This window comes from Trematomus bernacchii, unplaced genomic scaffold (genome assembly GCF_902827165.1).
Source record: "Trematomus bernacchii unplaced genomic scaffold, fTreBer1.1, whole genome shotgun sequence".
Taxonomy (NCBI): Eukaryota; Metazoa; Chordata; class Actinopteri; order Perciformes; family Nototheniidae; genus Trematomus; species Trematomus bernacchii.
In genome coordinates this window covers 7,896,553-7,908,143 of record NW_022987973.1, presented here as the reverse complement: position 1 = coordinate 7,908,143, position 11,591 = coordinate 7,896,553, and the positions used below count along the sequence as shown (strand labels likewise).

The following is an 11,591-nucleotide window of genomic DNA, read 5'->3' as shown; positions in this document are numbered from 1 at the left end:
CCCAACCAATTCTCCCAAACAACAACATACCCCACAAACTGTAAGAATCAAATCAAAGCTTTACTATTCTAAATGTACTGGGTGATCAATATTTATTTTCACTTCATGCATTTATTAGTGCTCAATTTCACTGGCCAGTGGGGCCTACTTTGTATCAATTATTTGTAAAGCACTGTAGCCACAGGCTCCAAAATACTTCAATTGAGATGTGTTTCGTAACAAAGCAAATCTGTTCAGTAATACAATTACACCACATATTCAATATCTTGCTGGGTGTGCTGTTTAACAAACAAATAATCAATGCTAATTCACAAAATACAGCACGATAGACATCAGAGACAAGTACAAATTAAAAATGTCTGAAGATCTTTGCTACAATAAATGTTTGAATTGTTTCCTAATAATAACAAATATATTATTTTCCCAGGGAATTACAAATAAATGTAGAAAATATAGTTTTACTGATAGCAAGGGGAAAAGCTGTGATGTTCAGGGTACGCTCAGCAGTGCAGGGGTAAGGTGAAGCATGCCGTCTCAAATGGAGTGTGTGTGTGTGTGTGTGTGTGTGTGTGTGTGTGTGTGTGTGTGTGTGTGTGTGTGTGTGTGTGTGTGTGTGTGTGTGTGTTTGTGTGTGTGTGTGTGTGTGTGTGTGTGTGTGTGTGTGTGTGTGTGTGTGTGTGTGTGTGTGTGTGTGTGTGTGTGTGTGTGTGTGTGTGTGTGTGTGTGTGTGTGTGTGTGTGTGTGTGTGTAAGCTCTGCAGTCATAAAGCCTCACATCAACCCTGTGCACCCCGTGGTCGGCAGCTGATTACTCCCACCAAACACATCCATACACTTTATCCCAGCTGTCACAGTGCATACTCATTACCCCCTGCACCAGCCAGCTGACTCCACACGGCCACACCCGCATAGACATGGCTCCGGGGCCACACGAATAAAAATCATAAACTAGAAAAATACATTTGCTATTTCTTCTCCTCTCTTTATTTCACCAGAAACTTCTACAGTTGGTGCCTATATCACCGGATATGTGATTCTAAGGACACCCTCTATTTATGAAATAAATATTGTTATACTACTTAAAATACACATCAAACATGTTATTGAAATGTTTTTAGTTTTTCAATAATTACTGCATTTAGACCTTTTGTAGATAAATCTATAGATATTCCACTGACGCATCATGATGTCTTCATTAACTATTGATTTTGGTGTCAATCAAATCAATTCTTCCTCTCCGGGAAGAACCAAATCATGACCAAATAGAACAGACAACCATCAGGCAAGCAAAACTGAATCTGTGTAGAACATCTCGAATCGATAAGAGTGGAGAGAAGTAAGATAGTGTGAATAACGCAAAGTTTAGAGAGATGAGGGACATATCCATCTCTCCAACAAGCCCCCGTCCTGCCCTTGTCCTCAATGAGGCAGCTTTCCCAATTGTCATAGGTGACGGAGGTGTGTGTGCATGTGTGTGTTTGTGTTTGTGTGTAGAGGGTCTCTATCATCACTGTGGTGGGAGATGACAAGAGTGACACACTCCAGCTTCTGTCACACAGTAGGTGTTTCTCCATAGAGACCCAGGTGTCGTGTCTCAGATCTTTTCGGCTTCATAAAAACACTGCTTTAGCCAGTGCATCAATCGATGATATACTCCATACGCTTTAACTGCTGCCACACACAGTCACTTTAGTGCTCTGTGTTAAAGGCCATGACAATTTAGATCAAATTTAAGAAGAATTGTTCTATATTTCTACGGCGAAAAAAATCATTAAAATCCGAAAAAGAAACAAAAATATTCATAAACAATGTATTGCCAGGTTATGAAATTGTATGATTTACGCACTGGAACTTGAAAAAAAAGCAAGCTGCTATCAGTACGGGACAGCCAAGACATTTGTAACTTTTGTAATTCTATTAAAACTACAAGATTAAAAAATAAGTTTTCTTTGATTTAAAAAATATATATATATATAGTAGAAAAATAAATCCCAAACACGACAATTGAAGACTTGCATTAATATTTCCAAATTAATTCAATTAAAATGCAATGTTAAATCTGATTTGTACAGAACATATAATAAAAGTCCAAGTTTAACCGGCTGTAATCAGTGAGAAATATATATGCAGCTGAAATATGTAAATATGATTAAGTTCACTGCAAACTAAAATGTAATGTTTCAATCAAATCAACAGTAAAGGTTATTTCAATCAGAATTCCTGAGATTAATGTAAAAGAAAACTTAAAAGAAAAGCATGCCAGGGACTCATCCTAACTTGTACCTCTCTCATTTACCCCGCATCCCCCTGTCCTTGCCTCCCACCAAAGCAAAGTGCAGCGCTTAAACAGAAGCATTTAATTCATTACATCATTATGTCATCTCATACTAATCTGCGCAGTGGCCTCCACTGCTTTGACATGCAAATGGTTTAGAAAAACGTCTGGGGAGGTAAGGGGGAGGAGGGAGGGGGCAAAACAGCAATCATCACGTCTTGTCAATGGGGTGAAAATATGCCCTGAAGCTGCTCTACCATGTTTTTCGTCCCTGCTCTTTAACTGTATTTTTCTATCTGTTTTCTTTTGCCCTACCCAGCTCTTCTTTCACTTTCATTGTCAGTGAATGCCACAAACAAAGCAGCGTCAAGATCACACCAAACGCCGGCAATCTGTTGAGGATCAGGCTCCCTATGGAGAACATATAAACAATAAAGCGTGTGGCGCACACTCACATCGAGCCCCCTCCCATTTACACATGCCCCTCATCTGCATATTCATAAAAAGGCCCCTCTGGCTTTCCCTCATCAGTAACCCCTCCCCACAGCCTCATCAGCACACGCCGGTTTGACTACGGAAAGGCAGGCGGGCTGGCAACGTGTGCCGGCTGAGACCACACACACGCACATCAAGATGATACACAAACACACACAAAATCAATTGTTTTGCACATGCCGTATACAAATGTGCAATGGCAGAGTAAACAGAGGAATCAGAAAGAGAGTTAGTGAGATCTGGTGATGTGAGCGCTGGCCATGCTCATCTAATTTCCACCCCTCCTTCTCTCCCCTCCCTCCCCTTCTCCCCCCTCCTCTCGTCTCTCCCTCCTCTCATCATCAGGTACCTGGTGACGAGCGGCCCGTGATAATCCACAGCCTCTAACCAATCAATCAGCAGCATCGTAATCAGCAGCGTAGAGAGGGAGAAAGAGAAAAAAGCCCATAACTTACCCTGGGTCGCCTCCAGTCTGCTCAGCACAAGTAGAGGTCTGGTCAGGGCTTTGGCTGCAGCTATGAGGACTAGTTCACCAGAAACATGAGACATGTATTCAGGATTCTATCCTCAAGCCTTGTTTTTGTTTTTTAATCTAAATTGATATTTTTCACTGCATCATAAACATGTAACCAACATATAAGGCTCTCCCCCCTCCCTTTTCCTATTTCAGTCTGACTCTTCCTCTACCTCTCTCTCTTCCCCCCTCACTCCCTTCCTGTCACTCTCTCTCCCTATTTCCCTCTCTCCTCCCTCAGTGTCTGCCTGTTGCAACAGTGTGGACCTATACACCCCATACAGTGAAGAAATATATTAAGAAGCATGCATCTCTGTGCAGGAGATAGAAAAGGCTCTCTGGTGTGATATCCTGCAGATCTGCTGGACCCTGTGTGTCTGTGTGTGCTTGAGTTGGGGGGTGGTGGGAGGGAGTAGAGAAAGCAAGGGAGGGTCAAAGCTAAATGTTCTACAAAGAACAGGGGGACCAAATTGACTTTTCTTTTTTTTCTTTGAATCAAACATATTCCCTCCCTCCTGTTTCCCTACTATTCAGTGCCCCCCTCTCCTACCATCCAACCCCCCAAACCCCCATGTTTCCCCCACCCCATCGTAAACCTCCCTCCTTCCTCCCCATTTCTGCTCATAGGCATTCCCTCTCCAGACATCAGCATCCTTTGAGGGGGTTAGCTGTCTCTCGGAAGAGGAAGAGGTAACGCCGCCTAGCAGCCTTGTACATTTTGCCTTGAGGGTGAGATAGCTGAAAAGCCATGTGCTATCATCATTTTTGAGGTGTGCAGGAAAAGTAAAGACAAGAAAAACATACTGGTTTTACACCGCTCCCCAAAAGATCTGATGCTGAATTTAGCATAGGATTACACAAAACCTCTCTTCTGAACCTCTGAACAGAACCCCCATTTCTACAGACTCTGTGATTCCTCTTCTCCCCCTCACCAAAGAGCGAGATGTAGAAACTCCATACAACCTGCAGCTAGGGCATGGTGCCTAAGTTTAGTTCTACATTAGAGCACAACCAAACAGGCACACAGAGAATAAAATGCAGCAACATTGCAACTGTTCAAGCAGTCTCTCTGTGGAGATATACCAACAACAATACTCATGCACTCAGTGTTTTTGTTTCCCTATATATGCAAAGACCTCTGTCTGACCGTCCTGTTGCATCAGATGGAAATGCTTGGAGGTCCAGACAGCATATACTAGTACAGATGAACCCTGTACACTTAGAAGGCCCTATTGGCCTTATGTAGACAGGAGCAAGGTGCTGGCTAAGTACTGCGCCAAGAGGGAAAACACAGCCCAAATAAAACATAACAATGCCTGCCCCCCCCCCCCCAGTCCCAAGACTGTGGCCATCCATCTCTTACTTATATTAAGGCAGTGGTGAAAGAGCGATGGGAGGTAAGAGTGAAAAAGGAGAGGAGAGAGTATCTGATGGTACCGTCAGCGTTCTATCATGTGAGCTGTGTTGTTTTATTAATCGTGTGTATTTCTGCAGCCCACACCCCTCAACTACGATTCTCCTTTGCCGCCGTGACCCAGAGACCACACCCCTCCACCCTTGTCCTCTCTACGAGTGTTGCACATGCGCACACAAGTCTTGCGAGCACAGAGCCCACCAATTTACTCTTGCTGCTTCTCTCCCAGTCCAACCTGGGGAGAGTACCCCCCCCCCCCAGTGAGGGGAGGAAGGTGGTCTTCACCTGCAGAGCACATGACTGCACAGGGATCCATGGCGAACACCTTAACGCTGAGAAGCCCAAAGAAGATAGAAATACACACACACTGAAGACAACAGATAACGCCACAATGCCATCTGAATGTATGACTAGCCTACACAGAGTGAATGTCATTATAAAACTCCAGAGATGAAACACTAGAGGGGTAGAGAAGATAAAGTGCACTGGTGTACCATGCTAGATGAGAAGCCTCCATGCTCTCAATGAGGAGAGACAGAGAATTTACGCAACATGGCAGTACTGCGTTGTAATGCATCAAGCCTACTGAGAGCAGCACTGTCACTACCACTCTTCATCATCAGCGGGAGCAAAACACCAGCCATGCATTGTCTTTGGGGCAGAAAAAAAGTGTGCGTTTGTGAGGGTGCAGTGTTCAGGCATGCAAGGAGTACATTTATGTCCGTGTTATTGTGTGTGCGCACATGTACTGTGTTTGCATGTTTGAATGTGTGTATATGTGTCCGCCTCCACGGCATCCATATTAAACAGTTTTGGAGGTGACTGTGCTTCCCTGGATGTCATGAATATAAGAGAAAGCATCCATCTTCGTAGAATACAATTTCACAGGTAGTGACAGTAAAACTGACTCTACCCTCTGACTGCAGACACACAGAGAAAAAGACAGAGTGTGGAGAAGGGAAAGATACAGAAACTCAGACATAGACAGACGAGGCTGCCAGCCATCTTCTGATATTTTAGCACACTGCTAGATTTTCCAGCTGCATCGCATATTAAACTTAGGCTATCATGTTCTCATCGGTTAAATTCCACTAAAGTCAAACCACACTGATTGATTCAGCTTGATTCAACTCATGCTGACCCTATTCTAGCTGCAGCTTCTGTGAAATGGGCCTATTATCAGTTTCAAACTCATCAGAGAAGCATATATTAGGTCACTTTTCAAACTTCATCCTATGCGTAACAAGAAATTATGATTTAAGTGATGCAAAGTCCAATCCAAGCAAAGAAACCAGAAAAACTTTTGGATAAGAAAAAAATATATTTGTAATAAAAATCCTAAAACTAAGAAATGTTAAAGCTGATTGACCTCATTCTAAAAAGATCAGTTTCTGAAAGGGAAAACCCCACGTAACATTTTTTTCTATTAAAAGAGTATTTAAGCAGCCTATACATAAATGAACTACATTTGACATTTAAACTGCACTCAAAAAACTAAATCATTGGCTTTGTAGATATCACAATAATAAAAAGCTATATTACCTTAATAAAATCTCTAAATATCACCAAAGTAATTGTTTGAGTCGGACATACCAAAATAAATGCTTACAAATCCAACAGTTAATTTTGTCTTAAATTATTACTATCATTTAAGTTGATGACACGAAAATAAATGAGTATTTGACTAACAAATTATATTTTTAAGATATCCTTAATATCTTTGGCAAATTTCAGTCAAAATATTTGAGAATTGGCTAATTATACTGATCAGTTTCAGGAACAGCAATTATTACTCATTCCAAATCAATATTCTTCATCTTTAACAACAACTTAAGAAATTGAGTAAATTACACTAAAACGTCATGAGTGGACCCCATTAACAATCGCGCGCAAATGCAGTGTGCTCATGGGAAATCTACTTTTCTATCTGCGCCACATGTGGCAACCGCAACAAGCAAGGAAACACCACGACGAGAACCACCAGGAAAACTCCCTGCAAATCCTGGTAAGTAGCCAGCTAGCAAAAGTTAATGAAATATTGACCCTGACTTTGTGCATATACAACTTTATGGTGTGTAATTATCTAAATACTGTCACACTTGCAGCCATGCTGTCATAGGTCTAGCTAGTTCTCTGTCCGCTTCTACACACGCATGGTGGACACAGTCAACCAGGTGAAGTGAAGCTAACGTTTTACTCAAGTAAAAAGTAGAAACATTAGCACCTGCTTTGTCCGCAGTTGTTGTCTTAAGTACCTAATCAACCAGCTGTCTGTATGTAGCATAGTTAGCTGTTTGTTTTAAGCCCCTTTTACACTGTTATTCAGAAATGCTGTAGTAAAGAAGATCCGCCATTACGTCGACTTTTTAATACTTAACCAGACAATGCCAGCATAATGCTGCCCCAGTGTGTGATATTAGACAGCATGCCGGCCTGACGTGTAACACAACAGCGCCGGCGAATATGTGTGTCTGCATGTCCCGCCATGCCGGAATAACGGAGCAACAGTCTCGCCTTGAACAGGCTGTGAAGGGGGCTTTGCCGCCACACCCGGTTACTAAGCAACGCTTATCGTTTAGGTATCCCTGATAAGGAGGCAGTCATATCATTAACTAAAACTAGCTAGATCTGATCGATATGGACATAAACACGAGTGAAGTATAATCGGGAGAGTGATCAGGTTCTGCAAACTGAGACACGCAGCTCTGCATGATCACCTGCAGCTCTGCCGCTGTGAGGGGACCGGTGAGCAGAGCACACGCTTCAAGTTAGACCTAACACATTTAGCAATCTTATCTACCTCTGGAAGTAACCGAACTAGTTATAAATATGTTTATTCTTTACTTTTGGGTCACTCATTACTGGATTAGCGAGCTGCATGAGACTAAACTGACGGGCTGTCAGGAGAGGGAGAGAGGAAAAGAGAGCACCCTGTTTATTTCTCCCGTGTTATTATCCAAAGTTACTGTACATTTTTGAATAATGTAGTTAATCTACTATTAGTTGTTTGTGTAAATGTATTACTTATATTGTTGATTTTTGTAGAAGCGCCGATAAAAGTATGGATAATACAAAGATAAATGCACCTTGTTTGTGTAAGGTGGCTATTAGTTTATTTGGGTGATTACTGTATCGTGCGAGTGATTTCAGATAACGTCTGCCTACTGCATCCGCGGCCCAGCAGCTGTTACTAGTCTTGCCTATATGCTTATGAAACTGTTTCATCTTTATTATAATAAGGCATTGCATTTTCTTAAGAGGAGTGGCCTACCTGCCCAACTTATGTGTTGTCATATTTATGAGGGAACACTTGATGATGGCTAGAGCAAGTAAAGTTGAATTATTTTGTGAAGCATGTTAAATATTTTCAATATTTGTTTCACAGCACCGACTGCGCTAACGGAGAGAAGTTGAACGAAGATAACAAAACAGAGGAGGTAAATTTCATTATTTTATTAAACACTGAAACAACGGTGCCAACATATTAGTTTGCTTTATACAAGTTTAAGAAATCGGTGAATAAGCTAAATGAGTTGCACCTTGATTTCGACCATGTTTGAGTGCAAAGGCCAGGAAGCACTTGTTAGAAACATAAACAGTGACTATATACAAATATCTAGGACTTGATAATACAAACTGTTACTAATTATTATTATATACTACTCCTGCAATTGAGGATCCTGGCTCTGAACACTGCAACTGCAATCGTTTTTATTGACTGTTTTCCAAATGTTTGTGCAATTACGGTAGATGTTCCATTAACTATAGTTTGGAGTAGATGTAATTATTAGCATCAATGAGTAAATATAATTGGGTGTCATTTTTAAAGCTCTGTATGATAAAACATATTAGTCCAAAAAGTATGTAGGTAAATGGAAGTAGCATTAAACCAGTCTGTTCGCTCCATGTGATAACACTATTTATCCTCACTTTTTTAGGTTGCAGCTTATGGAATGGCAATGTAAGCTCTGCACATGTGTGGCTTCAGCGAAAGGGTCACTTCTCAAGCACTATCGATTGAAGCACGGTACCTTTGGAATCTGGGAGAAGATGCGAGTGCCTTGATCAAGGACTTTGAGGTTAGTACTATGGCTGAAATGATTCCTCAAGTAACTCGATTACTAAAAATTATCGGGCAGTGGGACAGACATACACGCACTCAGTCAAGCAGACAGACAGCGTGGCACAGAGGTAAGGCCGATACAGATGTGCAGTGATCAGTTACAATTATAGTACCCTTATATGTGTAGCCCAGAAGACGTATACCTTTTTTTTTTTGAGTTCTTTGAAATAAAAAAACAATAATTATTAGTTTTTGCATTTCAGAAAATGGGTTCTTTAAAACTTAATGCACTAAATGGGTCTAGTTTTGACATATTATTGTATGCAATTTAAACAATAACAATGTGGATTTTTGTTGTTGTTCATTTTGAGAGGCCGGTCTTATTTTCTCTTTTCTATATTTACTATTGCTCTTTTAATAAAGCAAAATAATGTATTCTCCGATTAATGAATTCATCGTTAGAATACTCTATAGCTGCAGCCCTAGTTAGTACAATAGTTTTCAGGATTTTTAACAGTGTTAGTTTTGAAGTTTTAAATAATGTAATCATGGATGACTGATGACCATGAACATACATAGTGAGTGAGCAGTGAGGAATTGCTCTTTGTGTGTCTTGTAACATGCAGGCTGAAAGTAAGCACTAACCAGTTATCTTTTCAATGTCTGCAGGATGCTGCTGATGCACCTGTCAGTGTACAAGAGGAGTTGGCAGAGGAGGTGATGAAGATGTACCTGCTGCAGAACCAAGATGGGTCAGTCGATGAACCTACTGATGTAGGGATTGTGATTGAGGGCATCCCTGTCCTCAGAAGTCTTAGGGATCTTAGCAGAGCCTGCTGCTATCTGTTGGGACTAACCTATGCCTTGGATCTGAGATACCCCAAGAATCTCAAATATAGTTTTGAGGTATTCCAAAAACTACTGTTGGAGCTGGATCCTGGCAACCTTTCAACCAAGGTTCAGAGACTGAAAAATTGCCTGCATATGTAGTTGCCGACTACTGTTCAACAAGATGCTAAAAGGTACGAGTTGAGAGTTCCATTGATTGAATTGCATTTTGGACTGGTATTGTTGTAAAGTGTCACTGTTCTTGGTGCATTTCAGTCATATGCAGAGTTCAGTTCAGCCCGTTGCTCCCATAGCTCAATGGAAATGTTCACATGCTCATTGGCAAAAATATACCTGGTTGAAAGTTAAGCTAGATAAAATGTCTAAAAGTTTTATTGCTAAATAATCAAATTTGAGATTTCCATTGATGCTAAGATGTCTCTGCTGCAATTGGTCTTGTTGCATTTTACCCGTGTTTAAAAGGACCGCTTAGTTATATGCAGAGCTCAATTCAGCTCATCGTTTTTATAGCTTGGCCATTGTTACCAGGGCTCTCCCTTCTTAGTCGATTAGTTGACTTTATTTGTGGTTTTGGTCGATGAAGATTTCTTTAGTCAATTAGTAATATTTTAATGTATTTTTTTTCATGGTGAATGACTTATTTGTAAGAAACGTATATCTATGAGTGGCCGTTAGGGACATTATTCAGAAATACCATTCACATACACATGTGAAGCACTCTCATACACACAACTGAAACCAAAATCATTTACAAACATATGTAAAAATCTCTCATACACACATGTGAAACGCTCTCACACACATATGAAACAATCTCTTATACACAAATGAAACGCTATCATATACACATGAAATGCGATTTCAGTATGTTGTGTGAGAGGGATTTCAGTTGAAACGGAAGGCATCTCAGTTGATAAAGGAAGTCGATTTCAGAAAAGCAAACACAATATTATGTCCGTTTGCGATTGTTCCATCATGTCTGCTCAGCAACATGCACAAAGCTTAACTGAGGCAGCAGCGTTGTTAAATAATATCCTGGCCTCAGCGGGGTGCACAGTCTCTCCTAAGGGGAGCTGTAGTGGGCCATTGCCTGCCGCGGGACGGGAAGAGGGACGATACATGGTGTTGAGGCCAGGATATTATTTAACAACGCTGCTGCCTCAGCTTTGTGCATGCTGCTGAGCAGACATGATGGAACAATCGCAAACGGACATAATATTGTGTTCGCTTTTTTTAAATTTGCGCTTCTTCGCTGTTTTTTTTAAACGACTTCCATTTCAACTGAAATCCCTCTCACACAACATATCGAAATCGCATTTCATGTGTATATGATAGCGTTTAATTTGTGTATAAGAGATTGTTTGTGTGTGAGAGTGCTTCACATGTGTATGTGAACGGTATTTCTGAATAATGTCCCTAACGGACCCTCATAGATATCTCTGGTAAACACAAGGATTTAAAGTGGTGTTTTTGTGTGATTCTTTGTGAAGAATATGTTGATTTAATCGATTAGTCATCAAATGTGTACGAGTGTTAGTCGACTAAGAATGTATTTTGTCAAGAACAGCCCCTAATTGTTACAAATGTAATATGCAAACTAAACCAGGTTGAGACTTAATGTGATGTGTTATACTGGTCAAATTTGAACAATAAATATGTAATTAAAATGTCAATGTGTACAATTGCTCTTTTGGTTTTATTAGATGTATTGACCTCAGGTAAAGCACTCCTGGAGTAAAGGGTAAATACAGTTAAAAAAATAAGTAAATGTAACACATATATTTATATAATTAATAGTCCAGTTTTAATTAAATGTAGTTAAAAACATCGAGTAAATTTCACACATTTGTTTTGTTAAATAATAGTCTCCTTTTCAGTTACATCTACCTAGCATTTAAGTGATATCTACTAAAAAGAAATAGTGGTTTTGGCTTAGGGTTACTATTGCATTGACTTAGGATTTTAATTATATTTACTCAATT

The 11,591-nt window shown here is 40.4% G+C and overlaps 1 long non-coding RNA gene across 1 annotated transcript; it reads left to right on the top strand.

Annotated features, from left to right (window-relative positions):
• The first annotated feature begins 6,225 nt into the window (after positions 1-6,225).
• Positions 6,226-10,590, top strand: LOC117471304. The gene is made up of 4 exons (XR_004554785.1): positions 6,226-6,702; positions 8,083-8,134; positions 8,636-8,776; positions 9,430-10,590. It is a non-coding gene; the product is annotated as an uncharacterized LOC117471304 (long non-coding RNA).
• The last annotated feature ends 1,001 nt before the right edge of the window (positions 10,591-11,591 follow it).